Source organism: Acipenser ruthenus, chromosome 23 (genome assembly GCF_902713425.1).
Source record: "Acipenser ruthenus chromosome 23, fAciRut3.2 maternal haplotype, whole genome shotgun sequence".
NCBI classification, from domain to species: Eukaryota; Metazoa; Chordata; class Actinopteri; order Acipenseriformes; family Acipenseridae; genus Acipenser; species Acipenser ruthenus.
In genome coordinates, this window is record NC_081211.1 from 4,117,833 (window position 1) to 4,144,645 (window position 26,813).

Below are 26,813 nucleotides of genomic sequence, written 5' to 3' on the forward strand. Positions count from 1 at the left end.
AATCCCTTGGGTCTGTGATGTATGGTGTTTCTCTTACCTGTTGAAAGAAACCTTGTGATCATTCCAACGATGCTTTTGCCACTATTCTACAGGTCTTCTGCTTTAAATGCATGTGTGTCAAAATTCACCATGTATTGTACAAAAAGATATTCTGGTAAGCTCGTTGCATTATTCCAAGAATAGGTTTTGTATTGTTTTAGTCATGACGCGTTATCACTTTACAATGAATCCTTGAGTCTGCACCATCCTGCTCAAGCTTCTATTAGTATATGGTAGTTGGATGACTGTTCATTCGATGGTGTTTATTATGTGCCCTCTACTTCATCAGAAATCATTTAGCCAGTTTATCTACATAGCCAAGGTTTTGGTCTCTAAAAACAATGTAATAGTATACAATACACTGTACTAACACAATGATTATATATATTGGTGTGTAGTGACACTGCAAGAACATGTTTGTTTAAAAAAAGCATTTGTTTGAATCTTTGCAATTACACAGTATTATAATATGTGATTGTGTAATTACAATGTAATTACTGTATAGGCACACATGCTATTACAGTATAATTGCAGATAGAGACACTTAATGTACAGGTATTTATCAGAACTGTACACAGTGTGGGTTTTCATAATATTGCCCTTTTAGGTTTTAATATTTAATACATTAAACTGAAAAGCACAAACCCACCTATGTTTTACATTTAAACTCAAACTGCCTTGCACAGAAGCAATATATGTTGATTTCTCAAGTGTGATTTTCAAACAAAAAAATTAGCTGCCAAACGGAGCAAGATTGCAAGTGTGAAATTACAGCCTCCATTTGGAAAAGTCACACATTAAATCTGAGAATGCCTGACGTCAGTTCTGCAATTGCATCGATTGCATTCGTTCATGCCAGTTCCTACTGGAATGCATTTCGTTGGTTTGTGATCCACGGTTATTATTTGAGTATAGTTGGTATGATGGAGTTTTAGTAACGCTTAATAGAAAGGATGGTAACACATATTTAGGCTGTATAAACATTCATATATATATATATATATATATATATATATATATATATATATATATATATATATATGAGAATGTTTATGTATTATGCACTCTTAATACCTAATTACTTAATGGTTTATAAAGCTTGCTTTGCAACCCCTAAACTCGTTTGCTTTCTTTAAATGCCATAAACGTAATAACTGCTCCTTCCTGAAATGATTTGGTTGTGTATACTATTACACTTTCTAAATTATCTAAACATTATCCTGTGTGGTTTAAGTCTCCCCACTGTATCATTTTTCATATAACATACTTATAAAGTATGGTTCAAATCTGTTCTTCATTTCTGAGACACAAATAATGTGGTTCTTTCAGTGTACAGAAAAGAAAAGAATAAAACGTAATTCACTGACTGAATTGATTTAACATTTCAATGCTATTTTGGCAACACAAATGGAAAACAAAGATATTATAAAAATAGAGACCCCCTCCCCAATAAGAACAGGCTTGCTGCAGTGTAATTACCATAAAACAAATGCATGACTAATCATTAAAGATGTCAAACAAATGAAATAAATCAGAGATGTAAATGTCTTGCATGCTTTTTAGTATGGGCTTCAGCACTAGGCCTGTTTCCATCCCTTTGCAGATAATTAAATTCAATAATTTGGAATAAATAATTAAATTAAGCTTGTCCATTCCCCAAAAGGACTGAAAATTAAAAAATAACAACAATATATATATATATATATATATATATATATATATATATATATATATATATATATGCACTGTCTTGGGTAATGTATATAAACTCAGGTAAATAAATGCACCGAATAATAACGAATTATTTAAACAGGATGGTATTTCCACAGTGTGTTGCTGTATTCTTCATGCACTCTTCACTGCAGGATCTGGGATTTAGCATCATCTGCATGTGTGTATGCCAACGAAATCCAACCTCCACCACTGAGAATGAGCCGGACTCCACTCTGTATGCTTCAACAATATCTATCCCACAGCATCGGTGCCTCCTAGCAGATCATGTTCCACCACCCATCAATAACAATAGCACCCACGTTTATCACTGTTCTAAGGTGACATTCACTCTGATTTTCCAGAGATACAATATACTTGTTTTTCTGTCAAGGAACTATACAATGTTAACACAAGTGTTGGACACTTTTTCTAGTGCCATATTTGGGGGATACCTTCCCATTGCTAGAAACAGAATAGTGCCATACAAGAGGGAATTAATGGGGTGTTTTTAACAAATACCACTTTAACACACCTATTATTTGTTAGGAGCCCTTCATGTTATAAAGATGAGCTCAGTGTGATTTGCTGTGTTAGGCACCCTTCTAGTTTTATACGATTTTACAGTGTTGCTGCTGTAAAGGGTAATAAGATTAAAGCTACCAGAAGCACTTGCACAAGACTGACAGAGACACAAAGGACTTACAGTGCTGTATAAGTGACGACAGGAACGGTTTTCTAAATACACAAAAAATCATTTTACTTGACCTTTACTATCATTGTCACTCTGCTACCATTAAATTACAGTAATCTTCACACATTCATAAAAAATATATGCTAGGCTAAACATGATTACTGAACACTTGACATTAGACCTACAACCTAGTTTTAATATAGAGACAAGCCATACCCATACACACACATAGCATATCTGCTTCAGTCTTTAACTTCTACTTCTTGTTAAAGTTCCAGTTTTCTAAAATCAGCATGGGTTCATCTCCTTTCAAAAGCTAACAGCCTAGTTCCAGCTTGTATTGTCATCTAATAAAGAGAGCTTCATTAAACATCCATAATACATACACAACATATCTAGCGGAAGCAATCTTAAAGGGGTGCATTCGCAATAGCGCATATCCGCTAGCTCCCTTATCTCTGTGCTTAAGAACTCAAGAGAAGATAAAAAGAACTTCAGCAGCGATAATGTTACGAATGCTAATAACAAGTATAAAAAGAAAGGAAGACATTTCACGCCATGGTTAGCACTCCTTCAAGGCGTATCATTCCTCAGTTGAACCTAGGGACTGTTTAACAGGAGTGTGTAGGGTTAATGGAGGTAAAGCAGAAGTCACTGTTCACATTGAAGAAATAACCTTGGCGGGTTTCCAGCAGAGGTGAGCAGGTGTTGGCTGGTATTCAAAACCAAGCCTTTTGTGGCTCCACATTCCAATCATGTCCTATATTTATACCCTTTCTAATTGAAAGATGGTTGCAAAGAAAGCGAAACAGTAAAGGAGGTTAGGTACCAAATATTCAAATTCTCGAGACCCCTCGTCAAATGTCAAACTGCAACAGCTGCCACTGGTAATACCGTGGATGGAAGCCATAACCTGATGATTTTCATGTGTCCTTGTAGGATATAGTGTACTTGTTGTCTACCTGTCTGAACCCTTATCGTGTTACATACTACTGTGTTATAAAGGGTCCCACAGGAATAACAGCTGCCTGTCACCTGCCAGGTATTGCTTGTCAGAATGTGGCATTAAATGTATAGGGTGAGAGACTGGGGTTTGTATTCCAAATCATAATGTACAGCTTTGTCCAAAAGTTTTGCATCACCTAGAATTTTAGGATTGAGATATAATAATAATAATAATAATAATAATAATAATAATAATAATAATAATAATAAAAAACTATATGAACATCATTTTTATGAACATTATTTAACACCATGGAATCAAAGAAACTACAAAATGATATCGCAAAAGTCTACCGGAATCCATAATAGTAGTATAGTATTTCATGTTAGATTATGAAATGTCACATTTTTTAATGTTTTTCTTAAGTATATGGAAAACTACAAAGTGGTATGCAATTCAGTATGTTAACGTAAGATTTATACAGCAGGTTTCATTAGACTTTATGAAGCAAAATGAGTTAATCATATAGGAGGATGCAAATCTTTAGCTGTTGACGTCTGGATTAAGGTTACATTTGAGGTTAGGTTTTATGGTTTGGGGCGGAGATAAAGTGGAGACAAAAGGAGACATATCAAATGCAACATTTGTGATCTAAACACTACTGTAGTTTGTCTTCAGTTTGTCAAGTTTTAAAACATACTGAAGTTATTGTATCTTGGAAAGAAATCTGAAATGTATAAATTAATACGTCAACTGATTCTGTTATAATTAGAGACACCCTACACACAACATATTAACTTATCATAAATCAAAAAAGGATGACTGTACCCATGATCTACTATTAAACATAACATTTTAACCCTTTGCAGTCCATTTATTAAGTGTGCGTCAGGCGCGTCAGGTCCAATTTATTTTCACACGCGCAGTTAATTTTAGACGCGCTGTTTAAAAGTATTTTTTTTCCACAGTCAAACGGGTTTAAAAGGCCCTGCATATCAACAAAGCACTCACTAGGCATCTCCAGCCCCGCCCCACCCTTTCGTTCGCTATCGCTTTCACATATGCTAAGAAATAAATAATAATAATAATAATAATAGTCGTACATACCGATCAATCATCTCCTGATCACTCGTTTTATCACCAAACTCCTCAATAATGCAATCCAAGTCATTATTTTATTACTATAACATCTCAAAAAAGCTCTGCAAATGTCCGTGATATTCTCTGTGCGCTGATTCAGTAACAGCCAGCTTGTTTCCTTATGGCCTCCGTTATCTGATGCCAGGGGCAAGTATGACTATTCATGAGATACGCCTTTTTTAAATTTATTTATTTTTATTTTTTTATCGGCTTGTCTCGGCTCCTGTCGCTCCCACTCGGCCATTGAATGTTTTTCTCGGCTTTTTCCTGAGAAAAAACGACTAGAAACCTGTTTTTTGCGTTTTTTTGATTGTCAGACCGGGTCCGACATTGGACCGGATAGGAATAATTGCAATGTTGGAACAGGTCCGACATAGGACCGCAGAGGGTTAACCTCAGAACTATGCTGTATGTTCTATGTATGAAATGACAACTATATACAGGATACGACATGTTTGATTTCTCATATGTGATTTTTAATACAATGTATAAACGTCAATCATGTGTCTCTGTACATTCTACAAACTGGAAGTAGCAGTCAGAATTACAACAAGCTTTTAAAAAATTTTCGAACCACTGCAACACACTGTCCAGTACATCATAGTCTTAATGCGGTTTAATACAGTAATGCAGTTAGTGAACCCAGCAACAATGAGATGTTTGTTTCAGGTGTCCCCCTTTGCGATTTAAATTATAGGTATGTGTAGGACAGGCAGACATTGCCTCAAGATAAACTGGTAGAAAGTATTTCCAAAGTAAACACATTCACTTTTCTGAGAAGTTAAATAAAATGGCTGTCCTAACAAAACAGAACAATGTTAACACTTTAGGCCTTTCTGGCAAGCTGGAACAGACTTGTTAGTCTTGCCATGATTATATACTTGGATACCGCAAAGCTGTCAGTGTCAGTGCAAGTGCATGTGTTTCAAAGTAATGAAAATGTAACATACATGAAAAGTTGAACAAAGAAATCATAAGGAATACTGTGAATTAAAACATATATATTAAGGGTTAAACCTTTAAGTGCAGAATGCTGCTGGAATTGCTGTTTTTTCCATGCTATCTGTTTATAAAATATCTATCTATCTATCTATCTATCTATCTATCTATCTATCTATCTATCTATCTATCTATATACAGTGTGATTATAAACAGAAATAATACTCCCATTTTCAACATGAAAATGTTGCTTAAATATCTGAAACCATTTTAACTGCAACATGGGCATGCAGAATTGATTAAATAATGATCAAATCACATAATCTATCTATCTATCTATCTATCTATCTATCTATCTATCTATCTATCTATCTATCTATCTATCTATGACTATGAAACCCCACAAGGGGCGAAAATCTTGTTTCCACAGGGATCCTGAGAGCCAACAGGGGTATCTGGGCATAAACAGCACATAAATCATAAGATAAACAGCATATAGTAAAATAGGAAATTATTACACACACAGCAACACACAGGAGCTAAATCATGCAGCATCAATTAATTATGGAGCTTAGTATGAATGAAAGAGTTATAGCAGTGACGTTACTAGAATATTTGTATTTGTATTGTCCCAACAGCAAACAAACAATGGTAGTCCTTCCAATACACAGACATGTATTAAGAATCTTTCAGGGTAATCTTGAAGTAATACTTCTGTCACTAGCTGTGAAATGAGTCTAAAGTTATGTAGTTCAGCCAACCCGCTTCTCTGTGTTTCCCACATTAAACAGGTTGGAATATTAGAAGAATGTAAAGTATACCTTTAACAGAATGGGAATTTGTCATGCCAATTCCTGTGTATATATGTTTGCTTTGTGCAGTCAGTATAGCAGCATTGGCAATACAAAATTGCAATCCTCCCTCTTTTCTGGGATCCTATTTGACCATATTTACTGCAGAATGTTTTACTTGTTTTTTTTTTTGTTTGTTTTAATAACAATAAGCCTGAGCCCAACCATGCACACAAGTGATTCTCCTGTGATATGCCGTGCATTGATGATTAGGTGGCAAACTTGTTACTCAAGCCATTTGTTTTTAGCTAATTAGATATTTAAGGTAATTAACACACAATTGACTTTTCCATTGAGTCTGTTGTTCACGAAGCTGACAGAATGTTTGTCCCCAAAGGACGAACATGCGTTTCAGAGCCTTTTAGATCAACATTCAGCTGCTAGACGCCACAACACAAGTTCACTGGAACCTGCTTTTAAAACCTTTTGAAAATGATATACCCAGTGTTTAAATCCTATGCTACTAAATATGCTTGCTCAGCAAACTGGAACAATACTGACCTGTTGTATTATACTTAACAATGTAATAACAGTGTAATGACTGGTTAACTACCAAGGGTTCAGCTCTTAGATGGTTACTATTGGTGGAATAAGTATGAAATTACAGAGAAAGGACCCTTGGTGTTGTTCACAGGCCATTTACATATAAGTACACAGCAGTTACCATATAAGAACCAGAGCCACTTTATAATGATCTAGTTTTCACAAAGTAATTACTTGCTACACAGATATACAACCAGCAATAAAGGTTTGAATTATTTTTTTAATTCTTTGTGGGGTTGTGGGTTATACATGACATCACGGTATAAAAATCCTAGAAAAAACTGTACTCAATTGTAGTAAAACCTTGTGATGCTCAAAATGTTTTTTTTACAGCCCTGCGGTGTCTGTAAATATTATCTGAGAAAGACTGGGGACCGTAGTGAACTGCATCCTGAAGGACCTGTCGTTTAGGCCCTGGAAGCGAAAATGAGGCCTGGGATCTGCTTGAAAGATCTGTCTCTTAAAAGTGCTCTCCTTTACAAGCTGTTTCCGGGTGCTTTAGTCCCAGCGCTATTAATTATTTACCCTTGTTATGTTTACCTTCAGTCAAGCTGTAATTATTTTAAAATATTCATTTTAAATATTTTACAGCTCGTGGTTTAAAAGGTGCTTGGTTTTCACAGATCTAAAAAAAAACAGGTGAACTGAAACACAGAAGAAAAGATATAGAAGCTCCCATGTAGCCACTTAGAATACAAAACACTGAGTTATAGCGATACAAGATGCCGGAAATCAAGCCTGAGGTGCTTTGTTCCTACCTGTGTTTCGTACTGCTTTGATGTACACTCTTCTGGAAAGATGTGTGCATCAACAGATCACATTACACAAGCCACGTGAGGCCCTAAATGGAAAAACATTAATGCAGAATTAAAAAGAACATTTAACTTCCCTTCTCTTGTAAATGAGGCTCAAAGACCAAAAGAGCAGCACCAGGTCCCGGATTTAAAATCCCACCCCGGTATCAGCTACAGAACGTGAACTTGCATCCATCAGATGCAGTGTGTCAATTCATTAACACTTTAGTGCGCTCACAGAGAGCAGTTGCTTATCAGTGTCACAGTCAGTGGAATAGGTGTTTTTAATGTGGAGTTGTGAGGTCCAAAGACCAGCACTTTAGGGATCCGTCATACAGTAGTGTGCAAATTTATTTGAACACGTCACGATTTGTCATTGATATCCTTTATATAACGAGCAATCAGCAATCAGCGATATAGAAACAATAGGCACTCAAGTGTGAAAATGTTAGACCACTTTGTGCTTTAATTAGGCATGTTAAACAACTTCTAAACTTCATTTGTGGCTATGTGTTCCTTTTTCTCTTACTATTTTAAATTCATGTGTAGCATATTAAAGCGATCAATTAAATTAGACAGTCACTAATTTGTCTATGTTGACAATTTAATGGCTATCTATAAACATGCTGTTAATGTATTCTGTTATTGGTATGGAAAGAACAGAACAGACAGGAACTAAAAACAGTAACACTTAAAGGCAATCCACATTTGAAATATTTTGTTTTAGCTATTACATGTTATAACAGTGTTATTAATATGGGATACACAATGAACGGTCATGGAGCACTGTAGTTATTCCACAAATTAGGATGGCCAATGTTATAATGCTTAAAAATAATAATTACACCTTATGGACATTAGTGGAGGGGTTTGGGACCCACTTGAAAAGCCACTGGTCAGAGGTTGAGATTACATACAGTAGGATCATATTTGTACACAGTCAGTGGGCGGGTGTGTTTAATAATTAAAGAAAAATGAAAAGTTTTATGCCCAGAAGACTCATTTTTATAAAGAACTGCTATATTCTAGGGGATTTCAATAATTAACTTAATGAATATATGTATTACTTTTTGCCCAGAGAGAGGTGATTTGGTTTCCTTAAGGTTTTTTTTAAAGACACATTAACATTTGAAAGTGGTGAGGTAACAGTAAAAATATACACTACCGGTCAAAAGTTTTTATTGAAAGTTTTTATTGAAATTTACGCAGTTTAATGTCTCAATGTACTCTGAAATTAAAGCATAGAACAAATAAACAATTGGAGATAAAAAAGAAATCATGGAATCATTTTGTTTAACAAAATTTAAACAAAATTTTTGACTCATCAATGTAGCCACCTTTTGCAGATATAACAGCCGAACACACTCGTGGCATTCTTTCTACAATGGAAATCAAATATTGTTCGGAAAGTTCTTCCCAACACTGTTGCAGAAGTTCCCACAAATGTGTTGCACTTGTAGGTTGCTTTGCTTTCACCCTTCTGTCCAGTTCATCCCAAACCAGCTCGATGGGGTTTAAGTCTGGAGACTGTGCTGGCCATTCCATGATTTGAAGCCTACCGTCTAGTTCTTTTCTTCTAAGGTTATTCTGACATAGCCTGGAGGTATGTTTTGGGTCATTATCTTGCTGTAGGATGAACCTCTGACCAACTAGGCGTATACCAGAGGGTATTGCATGGCGCTGCAAAATGCTGTGGTAGCAGTTTTGGTTCAGGGTGCCACTCACTCTGTGCAAGTCGCCGACTCTGGATCCAGCAAAAGAGCTCCAGACCATCACGCTTCCTCCTCCATGTTTGACAGTTGGTGTCAAACACCGAGGAACCATCCTTTCGCCTACTCGACAGCGTACAAAAACCCTGCGTGATGAACCGAAGATTTCAAATTTTGATTCATCGGTCCATAAGACCTTCTTCCAGTCTTCAGTAGTCCACTGGCGGTGCTTCATGGCCCAGGCAAGCCTCTTTTTCTTATTTTGCCATCTTAGCAATGGCTTTCTTACTGCCACTCGACCTGTCAAACCTGCAGCTCGAAGTCTTCTCTTCACAGTTGAAACTGAGACTTGCTTACTTCGACCAGTGTTAAGCTGTGCTTGAAGCTGTTGTCCTGTGAGCCGCCTATCACGCAAGCTGTTGACTCTCAGAAACTTGTCTTCTGATTCTGTTGTGGCTTTGGGTCTGCCAGACCTCTTCCTGTCAGAGTTTCCTCCAGTTTCCAAGTGCCTTTTGATGGTGTAGGAAACTGTACTCACTGACACCTTGGCTTTCTTTGCAATTTCTCTAAAGGAAAGACCTACACTTTTAAGGGTTATAATGGTCTGTCTGTCTTCCTTTGTTAATTGCCTTTTTCTCGCCATTATGAGAGCAATATACTACTTCCTGCAGTACAATACTGTCCAAATAATGCTTAAGAGGGTGTAGTAACACAGTCTGTTCCAACACTGCTTTTATACAGACAGAGGGTTTGTAAGTAATCAACAAAAGTTGGGACACCTGTAGGAATTGTTAGCATCAACTTCCAAGGCTTAATTTACTTCCATTGCTGCAGAACAGCTGTAAGTTGTTAACCCATTACTTGTTCCCTGAAAAAGGCCTTTTTGTATAACTCTGAAATGTACATTATTTTTCAGTTTTTGGTAACCTAATCTTTTTTTTTTTAACCTCTGGCAGTTTACCGCTTACCTTTGTACCATTTCAGGTTATTCACTGGACTTGAACTGCTTAAATTTCAATAAAAACTGGAAAAATGGGGGTGTTCTAAAACTTTTGACCGGTAGTGTATATAATTGCCTGTTACATAAGTGATCTGGCAACGTGACACCGAAATCACACTGCCCCATTATTAAAACCAAAAGATTAAACTGGTGGTCAGAGCTGGTGGTTTGCTGTTTTTTAGCTGGTCTTCGTGGTTCTGGAGACTTAGCACTGGTTAAACTGGTCTAACCTTGGGTGGGACTTTTATATTTGTGCTCGATGCCCAGTAAGAGGCCAGCACATGTTAGTTAAAACTTCCTATTACAATTTCCAAAAGGGTAACTTTCACCTTTATTGTGAATGGGAACTGCTATTAATGTGTATATATGAGTGACAGCTGTGAAGGTTAATATAAATATCCTGAAATTGTACTCTGGAGTAAATGGGATAGCAAAGTCTACTGATAAATCTCAGCACATCATCTCTAGTAGGTTAGCAACTGCATGTGCAAATACATTGTGATCAACCCACCAATCTTCATAGTAAAGCTGCTTCTGCCTTCCACTCTTGGGTATTGATTATTCATATTAGACTCCACCCACATGCCTTTAAGAAGGGGAGGGGCACTTACGGATGTGCATGCCATTGCTGTGCGCATGGCATTTTCTCACTGGAAGACAAAAAAAAACTAACAATTCCAATTGATCTCCCCAACCTCCATGGCAACACTGGAACCAACGGTGAACACAGAGGGAACAGTTAATACACATCCACTGTACAGCCGCGCGTGTTCCGTAGCCTTGAGAGAGATAACTAAAAGATGAACCAGGGCAAAAATTACAAGGAGGGGGTGGTGAGGCTGATATGATTTCAATAGAATGTTTGTTGACACTGATTTGGCGCTTGCGGCCACAGATAAATGATTGAACACTGGGCCTGTTAAAGCTAGAATTCTGTGGGCTTCTGTTCTCAGCGCTGAACAAGATTTAGCTGGAGGGAAGGTAGCAGTCAACTAATTGACATGGAATTAACCATGAAACACAATAACTGCTCTCCTCCTCAAGCACACTCAAACAGTTCTTTAGCAGGGCCTTAAATTATTGATTATTCCTCTGAACACACATTTCTATTCACTTCAGAGGCTGGGCCACTTATGATTTGATTTCTGTGTTATCTTGTGTTTTGCCAGCCAAGGGTGGGTTTGTTCACTTAGCAAACCGATCTCAGCTGCACAGAAATCTTTGCTTGGAGAAAACCAGCCTGAGCACATCTTTTGTTGCAGTAATATCCAAATAAATACTCAGACAGGCACAAAATGTTGCAAACCAGGGCAGCATTTCCCTTCTACTTGCATGCCAGCGATAGGCACAGCCTGTGCAGTGTAAACCGCAGACTGCACATAGCGGAGGTAGGTGCTGCCGATGGGCACAATACCCTCCATCTCCAACCCCAAATGGATCCTTTTAAAATATTTTATTTACACTTTATGACCCCAGTATTGAAGCAAATGCAATGGGCACTGAGAGGAATTAAACAATGGTAATGTTTAAAACTGACTACATTCTAATTAGTTGCTGTGAGGGCAGTTGAAAGGTTTTGGGTCGTTTCTTACTAGTTTCACAATTACAATGATTGTATTCCTCTCTGAAATATGCATTTGTGCTATATGCTTAATAACGTGTAGACTGTATTAATATGGCATTATAATTCAAGTTATAATATGTAGCAGCAACATTTTCAATTTGCACGTCATATTTACCTACTGTATATAAAAGACGCACACCATAATGGAGTGTTTGATTTATAATGCTATTTTTTATAGCGATCTCCTGAGTTCTTGGTGTATGTTCCTGTCTTTTTCATGCAGTCTATCTTCATTCTACACTGTAGCTACTGATGCCTTATTCTGCCTGACTGCTAACAAAAAAAAAAAACAGAAAGCTGATTGTGTGGTCTGTCCTTATTATAAGTCTCAGTCTGAGACAAATTATGAAGTTGCTCTAATCTGGGCATCTTTAAAATGGACATCCTCATTTCTAGTGAGAAGATCTATGAATACTCTGATAATGTCAGAATAGGAGTTTGCCTGAGTGGTTGAGCACAGTATCCAGAGCACGCATATTCAGTCTCACATCTCATCAATCTGTAAACCAAGAGCTTTTCACAGAGCGACAGCAAATAAAAACAAATACCTTTATAATACCAGGGTATGACCCAGAATACACCTTAACATAATCACTAGCAGACCACGACATTATTAGAAATGGCAACACGATGGATTCAGAAAAAATATTGAACAGCAGTCCTGATACGGCAGAGTGATAAACTACGAAAATGTCATGACTTTGCTGCCATTCTAACACTTGCTCATGCTGCCTTACAGCCCCACAAGAACCACTGACACTGAAGGTTTGGTAACTAGCATCAAGATGTGTGTACCATACAGTATACTATTGTATTACTACACCAACAGACGTCTAGACGGCAGAGCAGTCAAATTAATTATGTAAACTAAGACAGAAGGAGATGAACTTTGAAATAGTGATACTTGAAAGCATAATGGAAGGTAGACTTCCATTTAAAAACAATGGCGTATCTAAATTATTAATATGGAGCACAGGGATGGATTTGACAACAAAATCTCCAGGAAACAATTAAACCACAGCCCTTACTACACTTTCTTGGAACTGACGGAATAACAGAACAGCATTTCTTGAGAAAAGGAAATGGAGAGTTTTTAATTGTCAGGAATAATCGTTTGTGTTATATAATTCAGGATCGACAAAGCTAACATTTATCTAGGGTATATAGTCTAAAAGGAAAATTGCAATTAAACACATTAATTATAATAAGGAGTGATATTTCACCCACAGACTGTCCGGTTTACTTTTATTCACATTATAATTAGCGTCAGGATATTGTCGTGAATTTGAATTTATCTGTGGAGCCGCAGTCAGGTTTTGGGGTTGAGATGTATTTGATCAATACAGATGACGTTAATAAAAAATGAGTATCATTTGATCAGTATTGAAATATATTTAGATTATAGCAATATGGAATCCTGCAGTGCAATTAGCCTCAACGACCCCATCATTGCAAAACAAATACACTTTTTATGTCAAGGCCAAAGGTTCTTTATCGGGGGGGGGGGGGGGGGGGGGTGTCTTGCCGAGATTCAAAACTGGATGTGCCAACATTTTTTACAACTAAATGTTAACAAAACGGAGGTTATGTGTGTTGGATCTCATAAAAATTTGCTTTCTCTCTTTCTATTAAATGTGACCTTAGGAAATTGCTGCTTTACTGTTAGCCTCGTCATTAAAAATCTGGGAGTTTTGTTCGATTCTGAATTATGTTTTGATGCACATATTCAATTTATTTGTAAATCTTCTTTTTTCCATCTTAGAAATATTGCGCGCGTCCCCTGTATTTGGAACCGTCTGCAACAGAGACCTTGATCCATGCCTTCATTGCTTTTAGGCTTGATTATTGCAATACGCCCTTCTGGCTGGACTTCCAAAATGTGCTATTTCCAGACTTCAACTAGTCCAAAATTAGTGTACCGTCTGTTCTAACTGCCATGTATGGAACTCCCTACCTAGGCACATTACAACCATCCACTCTCTTTCCTTTTTTAAAACACATATAAAAACATTTTTGTTTGATCAGGTTTTTAGTTCTTATTGTATTATATCTTTTTTTCTGTTTTTGTTATTTTTAGTAGATTTTGTTTTTTGCTTTTTCCTTTGCTGACTATGTAAAGCACCCTGAGACGCTCCCTGTGTATAGGGGACGCGATATTAAATGTAATTTGATTGATTGATTGACATGGCGGACTTCATTCTTAAGTATTGCTCATTGAATCAGACTGCAATATGGTTTTGTCCACTTTATTTATGACTGAGCATGGGGCGACAGCAAAAGCTCTCCAAATGCAATTGCATTGCAGAGCTAACAGGCAGAAGTGCATACTGGATATAAAAGATCATTTTAAAAAAGTTTCACACGCTGAAAATGTAAGATAAATATAGTAAATCATATTCCGTTTTTTTACAGGCGACCACATCATTGTTAACATGATACTTTCCAGTTGGGTTAGAAACAAAGATTTCAAATAAATTCACTTATCAGGCCGATAGTGATGCTTCTGAGCGACTTACTTTGGAAAATAATTTGTTACTATACTGGGTTCAAATGGAAACTTGGAAGATACCATTTTGTTGGACGGTATTATTTTTGCATACAATGTCTCTTCTCCAAATTTTCCCCAAAAATATCTTCATCAAGTATCCTGTTGTGAAACAGTTATTAATATTTCTTTGGACTAGAAGGAGGGTTCCAGTACATTTTGGCTTGACAAAATAACGTACCTACTAAAATGTCTACTTGAAATGTCTTCATAAACCTACAAGAACTAATTTGCTAAACTTAACATCTAATGAGGTGCACTTGTACACTACATTGAAGGCTGTTGTAAACCCACGTTATAGCCCAACAAAAACTAGGTTAAATTGAAAATTTCACGTTACAACACCAGTACTTTTTCTGTTGTAAACATGTCCAGTGTTAATGTAACAACATAAAACATAGTTAAACAGAAAGTGAAACATGTTTAAAACTTAATAGGCCTTATATGACTTGGTTATTTGGAGCTAGTAACATTGTTTGAAAAATTGTACTTAAATTTAAACAGGAGTAAACGTTTTGGAAATAAGACTCTATACGGGTCTCCTTGAACTAATTTCCTTGGATGCTGAACTCCAGTTTTGGAATATATTCTGCCTTCATCCTGTTGAGAGGAGAGTCCCCCACCCCCGGGGTGTCTGTGTCAAGTCTCAGCTTGGTTCTCTAAACTCCTCCCAAATCACTGCCACGCCAGGCTTGGAATTCCTCTGGACCAAAAAAGGCCTGAAGCCAATCCCCAGCTCGGAGTACATCGAGCCCCCATCAATGTGTGCACTGCCAAGTGGACTGGCCCACACCCCCAGGCCTGGCTCTGCACTCACAAATGTCAAATTATCCTGTCTGCCAATCCTGCTGCTGGCATCACTAATCGGCATGCAACATTATTGGTTGGGAGATAGACCATTCTTACAATGCCATGCCAACTGTATCAAATGAAGGCTAACCTGCACCAGTTAAAAGTTTACACTACCATTAAAGGTAACACAATAGACCACTATTACCCAGTTACCCTTATATGTTGGCACACTGGTGTAATGGATACTCAAATAGCAGTGGTTGGTTAAAGAGGGAATTTACACAAAACAAAACTGTGATGTGCCGTGTTTGAACTGAACCATGGGTCATACATTTAATCTAATTCAATTGTAATGTAGGTTTCATCAGGGGCTATAGTATACCTGTAGTAAACGCTGAGTTACTATTTCCCCTCAGCACAGAAACCAGATTGGTGCAAATTTAAGCAGGTGGAGAAGCATGTGGTAGGACTGTAGTTTAACTCTTCTAGATTTGTTAAAGTTATGATCACTGATTAGATTATCAAAGGCAATATCTTCACCTCTCCTTCCAAGTTTGATGAAGCTTTGCATGGAGTCCTCTTATACATTCTGTGGATGATGGCCATGGATACGTACTTTTACTCGATACTGACATCTGAATATCAAAAATACAACTTTGGAACTGTTCAATAGGATTTATTGAAACTTTGCATGGAATTTTATAACAATAATGTATCCCACAAAACTTTGAATGCAGTACTTACCTTGTATTTAACATCTGTGATGTGTTCTATGTGGTGTTGAATATATACTATAAAGATATATAAAGATCGCTCTACCAGTATTTTATCAGGTAAGAAGTTCTGAAAGCTGCTTTGCCTTTGCAATACCATAATTATATTACAGCGAATAGCCTGACCTTTTTTTCAGATACTAAACTCAATACTGCTTTAACAAACCTAAGAAAGCATTTATTAAATAAAAACAAAAATGTTAAACACAAATACACTTTTTTTGTCTGTTGCAATAAGTCATTAAAAATGTAACAATAATGTGAAAAGCATGCATATGTTTGTGCTTATTATTAAATACTTATGTTGGTCTCCTAAATTGATAGTGACTTGCTCCACAATAATAGTAATTAAATGAATTATTGATGGACAATAGTTGTGTGTATGTGCTGAGCAATAAATAGAATTGCCATATCCAATTACCATCTCTTAAAAGTGGCCCCTTTAGGATTGTCAGTTAAACCTCCAAATGGCAGTACTAATAAAACTGTAACTAGCACTTAACAGCCTTAATTAACAGTATGATCATTAATATTTTAATTACATGCCATTAAACAAGGGAGGTTCGGTCTCTCTGATTTTACCTATTGCTGTACTGTGCTTTTTAAAATTGTAATTGTAGTGTTTTATGCTTTTACCATTAAAGTTTCATTAACCTGAAATAAGACTTTAAGCTAATTAAAACTGATTCAAACTCAATTGCACGGCAGTCATTTGGTTGTATGCCCAAGAAAAGCGTTTTCTGGAAATTGTTCCTACAGGATACCATATCTATCTATCTATCTATCTATCTATCTATCTATCTATCTATCTATCTATCTATCTATCTATCTATCTACCGGTATATATCAATTGTAATGGATCCCCTCCTAGTAGCTGATGAGTTAATGATACTGACATTAGATACGCACTGCAGAGCTTGCTCTTTAGTTGAATATCAGCAGCTACAAATAGAAAGAATACGGATCAGGATATATTATCATGAATACATATATAATTGTGATAAGAATTTTTAACCATATGTTTTTTTCTTCCATATATTCTATTCTATAATTGTTCTTAGGATTATTTAGTATAAACCTTGCTGTTGGTATGTTGTTTCATTCATTGGTTGAAATGTAATGATAGCAGCAGTGGAGGGGGTATATTTAAGGGAACATGGCATTGCTATGGAATATTACGAGGTAATAATGGAGTTCCATTATTATTGATGAACATCCCACAGCAATGCATATATATTTTTACCTTTGTTAGACTGAAATAATCATTGTAGTCCACTGAAAGAGATAACTTTTTGAGAACAGGGCACAAGTGCTTCAAGACTAAGTACTTGTTATAGTTTACAACATCTTCAGAGCTTTTCTGTTTGCGCTTTAAAAGTCAACGGTTTTCACATTATTTTATGTGGGAAATCATGTGTATATTATCAGGGGTTAAGTCCCATCACTGCGCTTTAAATATTACTGTTACAAAATATCATAAGACTGAGCTTCCACTCACCAAGGCCTTGTTAGGCTCTCTGAATAACTGAGTTACAAGTGACTGGAGGGCACTAAATGCATGTAGCTCTATTACTGACAGGAGAAATAAATGAAATGTGCCAAGCTACTCTTTCTACTAAGAATCGGATTCAAAAACATTAGCGTTTGTCTTCAGGTTCCTGAACAAGTGCATTAGCTGAGTGTAGCTTCTGTTTCCTTACACTTTACACCTTGAAAGAATCATGGTACATTTTGTCCTTGAAAACACTGAAAGAAATAATTTGTAAAAGGTAACAGTGTGCAGGTGGCGCAAAGAGCTTACTCACTAAAGAGGTTCAAATCTTCAACAGTGGGCAATGCACAAATCAATACAATTCAACACAATTTGGCTCAATATGCAGTTTCTATTTGGTCCAGGACTGGATAGGAAAGGGGTCACACTTTACGTTAAGTGTCTCTAATTACTCTGTATTTCTATAGTGGTTACATAGTAAATACATGGGTACTTACACATAATTACAATGCAGAGTCACAATGTACGTAATATGTAAGCCTTTTTTGCCCAATATATGTAAGTACACAATTATATGAGAAAGGGGTTAGGGTTAGGGTTAGGTTTAGAGTTAGGGTTAAGGTTGGGATTAGGGTTATATCTTGCAAAAAGATTTACGCATTGAAACTATGCATAATAACATTGTAATTATGCGTAAGTACACATGTATTTACTAAGTAACTACTGTGTAAGTGCACAGTAATTAGAGACACTTAATGTAAAGTGTTACCCATAATTTAACACAATTTGGCTCAATATGCAGTTTCTATTTGGACCAGGACTGGATAGGATAGGAAAGGATAAAAGTGTGTTTGGAGAGCTGTAGCTGGATGATCCCATGGTGCTTGCCTGAAGCTAAAGCCATTGTCCCTCACCTTTTATGAGCACTGAAAATAATAATAATGACAATGTAATTAAATAGTTAGAATAGAATAAACTAACAAAGATTATATCGATGTCAGCTGTGCTAATTGGAAAGGGGAAACAACTGCCTACCCACATAGTAAAAGTGGAATAAACCAAATCCAGCATATTATTTTTCTTTTAAGACGCCAGGATTTTTACATAAAAGTAAACAAGACCGCCTCAAGGCACAATTTCCAGCAACACAATAAAATGTGCAGTGAATTTATGACGGTCATCCATTAGCTCTTACCAAGGCAACATCACCCATATCTGTCGTCCATCATTATAATAGAGGGTTAATGCACTGAATTTACATAAAAAAGTCATATTGTCTGCATGAATTATTTACACTCTCAGCTGTTTTTACAGCTAGATTTCAAGCTGGATTCTCATAGAAATGCTGTCAGTAAATTACTCTGCTTGGTGGCCTTTTCACTGCAGTTAAATACACTGAGATTTCAGTTGCCGGAGAAGCAAAAGTACTGCTAAACACAGGAGCACGGGTCAGATATCTATATTATTGTTAGGTAAATGCTAAAAAACTGTTTGTGCCTATTCATTTACATGCAATATATCTTGCGGTAATGATGTGGTCCAAAACTCCTTGAAAGTTCAGTGGCAACGCAGTCACACTACAGGGACAACAAAAAGGTTCTGTACTGAGGGAATATGGATAACACAAAGACACCTACAATGAGCTATAGGTCGAATATACACTGGTAAACCTCTACAGTACCATGGTACCATATCAGCATTTGTGTGCTGTGGCTTAACTATTCTTTCTCTTTATAATGAACAGGTTTTTATTTTAAAAGGAAACACATACAGTATATTGCAGACTCCTATGCCACATTTCGACCTGAGTTGAAAGCAAGTTGCAATCAGTCCTGTTTGTTCCCATCAGCAAGATTAATTGGGCGTGTGTGGCAATGCGCCCCGCCCCTGTGTGTATTTGTGTGTGTTGTGTTGTATGTTGCGTGTGTAAATGTTGGTGTATAGTCATTGGTACACGGGATATAAACGGGTCTGTGTTTCACGTGTATTTAAAAAGTGTATATTTGTATTTAGGCACGAGGAGAGCACAAATCACTTCACGTGCTGGTTAAATGTAATATGTGAGCACGGGGTTGCACAGAATTAATTCACGTGCTGGGATTCAAGTGAATAATTAATTAGTAATTGAATCCCAGCACAATAGTATATATAGACGCACATTTCTTGCACTCAGGGTTGGGTGTTCGAGAGTGGAGAACGGGTGAGAGAGAAGGAGAACGTAAAGATAGTAAATATAATAGTTGTTTGTACTCACCGTGTTTGTTTGTCTCCGTGCACCGTTTGTTAAGTATTTAGTAGTACGTTTTGTTTGTCTTTTTATTTTGGCGTGTAGTGCCGTGTCCCGTGTTTTGTGTACTGTTTAAAACCTTTTATTTGTAAATAAACGCTGAGTGCAGCCATTGCACTCAGCTCATCACAACCACTGTCTTTGTTTGAATTCCTGTCTGGTCTGACGCCACCCACTCTGGCCGTCTTTGTGACACGTGGTGTCAGAAGTGGGATAATAGCGCCTCCAAGCGTCAGACCAGGAGAGGGGGTTTTGTGAAAAAAAAAAAAAAAAATAGTAAAGCGAGGATGGGAAGAAAGAGCTGCAGGAAGCAGCAGAAGCAGCAGCAGCAACAACAACAGCTGCAGCCCTCATCCTGCATGCCGGGCTGGGAGGAGGACAGCCACAACGGGGCAGTAGCCACCCCTCTACCCCCACTGCCACCGGGTTCCCCACCGTCCCGGGAAATATGGGACTGGCTGGTGCACCCCGAGGGGAACTTCGCCAGTGACCTCCCCATGGTTATTCACGCACTGCAGATGCGAGATGGGAAACGATGGGAGGACTGGGAGCAACAGCACAACCCGGCATCCGTTCGTGACCTCACCATTGTGGTGCTGGGTTACCTAGCTGCAGACATGGGAGGGATGCCTTCCAGTGAGCAAGAGGGAGAGGAGCAGTCGCTGCCCTCTCCAGTACCTGAGCGGGAGGAGCCTGAGCGTCCACAGCCCGAGTGGGAGGAGCCTGAGCGTCCACAGCCCGAGTGGGAGGAGCCTGAGCGTCCACAGCCCGGGTGGGAGGAGCCTGAGCGTCCACAGCCCGGGTGGGAGGAGCCTGAGCGTCCACAGCCCGAGTGGGAGGAGCCTGAGCGTCCACAGCCCGAGTGGGAGGAGCCTGAGCGTCCACAGCCCGAGTGGGAGGAGCCTGAGCGTCCTACGCCTGAGTGGAAGGAACCCGAACGTCCTACGCCTGAGTGGGAGGAACCCGAACGTCCTACGCCTGAGTGGGGGGAACCCGAGTGTCCACAGCCCAAAAGGGAGGAGTCGGGGCGTCCACAGCCCAAAAGGGAGGAGGTCGAGAGACCACCAACCCCAGCAGCAGTTTCGCTGCCGGAGATCGTGGGGGAGGTCAGGAGACCTGCTCCCACTGCAGCAGTTTCGCTGCCGGAGAACGTGGGGGAGGTCTGGAGACCTGCTCCCACTGCAGCAGTTTCGCTGCCGGAGATCGTGGGGGAGGTCCGGAGACCTGCTCCCACTGCAGCAGTTTCGCTGCCGGAGATCGTGGGGGAGGTCCGGAGACCTGCTCCCACTGCAGCTTCTTCGCTGCCGGCAGTACTGTGGTCGGAGCCCCACCAAAGGGAGCTACCGGCTACAAAGACAGGGGGAGAGGTCAGGAGACCACTTTCCCCAGCAGCAGTTTCGCTGCAGGAGGTCTTGTGGCCGGAGCCCCACAGGAGGGAGCTGCCGGCTACAAAGAAGGGGGAGGTCGGGGGACCACCTGCCCCTGCAGCTTTTTCGCTGCAGGACGGGACCAACAGGCTGTCAGCCGTGCCACTACCGGCAGGGGTGCTGACAGCATGGCCAGCCATGGGCCCACTGAAGCCTCCCTTCCCAGCCCGAGACTTTGTCCTGGACTGCTGGGTTTTTAAGGGGGGAGGTGGCCGTTGAGGCCATGTGTGCTGCGCACAAGGGGGGGTATATGTGGCAATGCGCCCCGCCCCTGTGTGTATTTGTGTGTGTTGTGTTGTATGTTGCGTGTGTAAATGTTGGTGTATAGTCATTGGTACACGGGATATAAACGGGTCTGTGTTTCACGTGTATTTAAAAAGTGTATATTTGTATTTAGGCACGAGGAGAGCACAAATCACTTCACGTGCTGGTTAAATGTAATATGTGAGCACGGGGTTGCACAGAATTAATTCACGTGCTGGGATTCAAGTGAATAATTAATTAGTAATTGAATCCCAGCACAATAGTATATATAGACGCACATTTCTTGCACTCAGGGTTGGGTGTTCGAGAGTGGAGAACGGGTGAGAGAGAAGGAGAACGTAAAGATAGTAAATATAATAGTTGTTTGTACTCACCGTGTTTGTTTGTCTCCGTGCACCGTTTGTTAAGTGTTTAGTAGTACGTTTTGTTTGTCTTTTTATTTTGGCGTGTAGTGCCGTGTCCCGTGTTTTGTGTACTGTTTAAAACCTTTTATTTGTAAATAAACGCTGAGTGCAGCCATTGCACTCAGCTCATCACAACCACTGTCTTTGTTTGAATTCCTGTCTGGTCTGACGCCACCCACTCTGGCCGTCTTTGTGACAGCGTGTCAGTGAAGAAAATGATTTTGTGCTAGGGACATATAGTGCATGGACCTGTATACTATACATGTACAGTATGCAAGCTATAGATTTGAATCTGTACTCTAAGAAGTATGTAGACATACAATTATGTTCATTCCACACCTTTGTAAGGATAGCTGTGGTGTTCAGAAAAAAAGAAGTATACATTTATTTACCTATTCATTTCTGGGATCTCCTTGGAAATTATATGAAAATCTCTAATGGGTTTTTAGCCTGGTTGTCGAAATAAGAAGCGAGTTGAATCGAAAGAACAGAAATGTAATACAATAAACGAAGCATATCTAAACACACATTTATTTATTTTTTTTATCTGCAAAAACATGCAAATGAATGAAAATCTAAAATCTTGATTTAATTGGCCTGCCCTTAACGGAGAGGAGAGGAAGAGTCTCATTAGCTAACACAGGTTTGTTAGGGTTATCATTTATCTACAAAAAAAGTGGACAAGTTCCAGAGGGCATGTTTTGCTGTTTGCCTTAAAGCTATTGTTTAAGCTACAAACTGGGATGGCTCGCACCAGCCCATTCTGCCATTGATTGCTGTGTGTTCTGTTTTAATGCGGGTCTCATGAGGGAATGGGGAGCACAAGAGGAAGGTCAGGGTCATTGTCTAGTGCAGTGCTCTGCTCCCAGTGGTTTCACAGTCTAGCTTCAGGCGATTTGTGGTTGCCCTTGGTAGTTTGTCTAATGATACAAACACAAAAAAAGGATTTCATATAAAATCAGCAGCCTTAGCAAATATATATATATATATATATATATATATATATATATATATATATATATATATTTTTTTTTTTAAAGATTATATTACCTTTAAAGATGCAGTGTTGAATATGGTTTTAAAGGTGTAGTCTCCAATACGTACACTGCCTTGCTACTCTATTAGGACCTATATCAGTTTGGGCCACCATCTGCCCAGATCACAACCATGATGCAATGCGACATAGACTTCCAGAGGAGCTGGAAGGTGTTTCGAAGGATGTTAATCCATTCAGTCCATAATATGTCATGCAATTGGTGCAGCAAGGAAGGCATAGAATCATGATGATGGATATAACGTTCAAGTTCATCACCAGATTGTAGTGGCCATGGAAGATGCCTGAAGTCATGCTCCTCAAACTATTCATGAACGATTTTGTCACACTTGATGGTTGCATCATTGTAAAAGCATCCTTTAGCAATCAGGGGACAAGTTCAGCATTATTGGATGGACTTAATCCACAACGATACTAGTAAACTACAGAACCCAGCATATACCAGAACATGCTTGCTAATGCCAAATCCAATCAGGTAGGCAGGTCCTAATAAAGTGGCCAGACTACTGATATTACTTAGCAGTTTGTTACCTTATTGCCGTCACTGTACACATTTCCTTTACAATAAAATAAAAAATCTCATTTAAATGTATGTTGCGCTTCCTTGTGATTTTGTTACCCTGTATCTGGCCTGGCCATGAAAGTCAACCCTACATGGACTATCAACCCATGGCTTTATAATCCAGACTCTTCTATAAAAGGACAATCTCACCAATTGGTGAACAAGTTGCTCCTCTTGGAACAATGCTGTGTCATTAATTGGACTCAGAGTGGCGAGTTGCTAGAAGGGAAAGGTATAATTAGAAGGCCTTGGTTTGTGAAGATTATTGTGGTTAGAGTCACAGTTCACTGCAAGAATACCACCATCAAGATTTTCAATCTAGAATAAATATATGTTGTTACTGTCATTTGAAACATATATATGAATCATATAAAATAGTGTACAATTATTCCAAAGGTTATTGTAATCTGTGTTATTATTTGTAATCCTAAACTATAAACACTAATAGCATAATTAATACTATGTTTAAAGATCGCATATAACCATTTATGACTAAAAAGAAAAGACTGATTTTATTGAATTTATACTGAATCAAATATCCACAAACATTTTAAGATGGTTGCTATTAAAAAGAAATTGACGAATTGACAATTGCATTTAAAGATACAATTAACCAAAGAAGAAGCAAACGTTTCCAGTTCATTTCCTTGGCCATGACGTCAGTGTTTGGCAAACCTCACTGGTCTTGATGGTGAACCACCAGTACGGCAGGATTCAATGCACACGATTTCCTGTAATGATAAGACAAGCTCCCCGCGGTATTTGCAAAGGGAGGCGTGATCACTCAGGGTGCCAGATGTTATGATAATTCTGTCTGAGAGATTGAGGTGTACAATATGGATAGATCACCCATACCATTTAGTAGTTGACAAACATTCAGAGGCTTCATTATGAATACAGATAACCTCTTTTAAGACTAAGATCATGTTAGATTTGAACCTATATTGCAAAATGTGAAGTATCACAATACTTCAATGGATGCCCTCCAGGCAAGAATATGTTCTGCCCTGTTTGATCCAGCAATGGGGGGATTCTATGTTAAATAAGTGTGTCATGCAAGGCAGAGTAGTATTGGCCAGACTTGTATTGGCATGCTGGTCTTTTGGGTTTGGATAAAAAAAAGGCTGATTTTTTAATGTACTGTACCACATATTTCAAAGCTAAGCAAACTGATATTATGGTGAATATATACAGGTGTTATTAGGCATCCTCAGTGATTGTTAGTGTTTTGATTAACACATGTTTAATATTCCATTAAAAACTACATGCATGGAAATTGCATAAAACAATACGTTTTGGACAGAATGTTTTTATTTTTGGAACAGGAATTCAAATCCTAATCGTCTGGCCTTAGCTTCATCTGAGTTAGTTGCTGTGTGGTACTATAAAAATTGTTGCAATTATTGTAATATATACGTAATATTACCACCAAAAAAAAAGCATGGATTTCATAAACTAGATTATTAATTCTAGATTTTAGATTTATCAAACCACAAAATAAATAAATACGGCTTTGCATAAGATTATGCAAAACATATCATTATCGACATTTGTGTGTATGTGTGTGTTTGCATCTAAAAAATAGTAAAAAATAGTAAATTAATTAGTGCAATTAATAAATTAGGTTTATTAATCAAGCAATATTCTGGCACTGAAGTATCATTCTTTATTCTATGTTCCCTAATGTTTTCTAAATAATTCACCTTCAGATCCTCTGAAGTATGCAATTCAAGGCCTTGGCTTCATCTGAGGTAGTTGCTGTGTGGTACTACTATAAAGTAGCTGCTTCAGCAAAAAGGCATTGATTTATTCCCAGTGTAAGACTGTACCAAGAAGTACCCAAGAAGTGACACACACAATCCATGCTCTGCTATTTAAACCAGTGGTATGGTGTTGAAGTAGTGTTATAGGTTTGATAAAATGTTTTCTCTACAAGTTGCACAACACTCAAAATCCATGTATATAAAGAAACTGCTCAGTTTCCAGGTGTCTTTCTTTCACGGTTAAGATAAAGACAACATACTACTATGGAGAATTCAAAATTGTGCTGCTTAGCTTTGTTTTATTTATTGAAGAAATATTCCAGAATATACTACATAATAATACGTGGAATTATTTTGGGATGGCACTAGGGGTGTTGACATGAAGTCTTCTTTATCATATCAGATTTAGTCTGGGTTACGGAGTCATGCTGAACAGATCTTGTTCAGGACTGTCACAATAGCTCTTTTGGAAGCAATTTGTAATGCCTGATCTAAGCAAGACACGGCGGTTGTCAAGGCTACATGTTTTCAACAGTGTTGCAGATTTACCGCACTTGGAGTAAAATTGCCTCTTCATGACATTGAGTGAGGGCGAGTTGTCCTTGATAGACCATTGTGTGGGGACACATAAATATAAATGAAAAGGGATATGCAGAGAAGCTGAAAGAGAATCTGAGTATGGATGAACAATCTGCATTGTAGAGGGGAGGAGTGATGAAAACCTTTGTGCTTTGTAGCACTTTTTGCTTACAGGCATCGGGTGGGGAGCGTTGAAATACCTGTGAGGCGTACACACACAATTGCTTCCAAGCGATTTAAACAGCAGGAAGTGAAATCATCAATCCTGTGCTTGACGCCAATAGTGGCCCAACACCCTATTGAAGGCTGTTTCCAAACTTTTCTACATTTACCAAGAGAATCCCTTATCCAATTGTAATAAAACCTGTTTAGGATCATTTTTGTTTTGTGAAGCCAGATATGCTTCTGAAAAATAAGATGACTCCTCAAGAACATCATTAATTCAACAGTAACTCCAATGAGGAGTTTTTATTGTCAGGTGACACAAGGTTGAAAACCGCCGGACCACACACTTTTCTCCCCTTGATAGTTCATTTAGTTGTTACAATTGGGAAAAAAACAAACAATAGTCTCTACTTGAGTTTGATTTTCAACCTCTAAAACAGGCTATCTGCTGAAATAACTTCATAGCTGCTTCAAAACGGAATCCTGCCACTCACAAGGCATTATGGGTAACTGTGATAAGGGCTATTGCTTGGGTTTGCTAAGAGGATTCTTCAGGTCTAACACACTGGTGCTCCAACTGTGCAAAGGATGGCCATATAGAGAACAGTGTGTACAAGCCTTGCAGGGCAAATGTGTACTTACAAAATAATAATGAATAACAGTGTGATGAGCATGTGTATATATGTATGTATGCGAGTGGCGATCGGATGCTCTTTG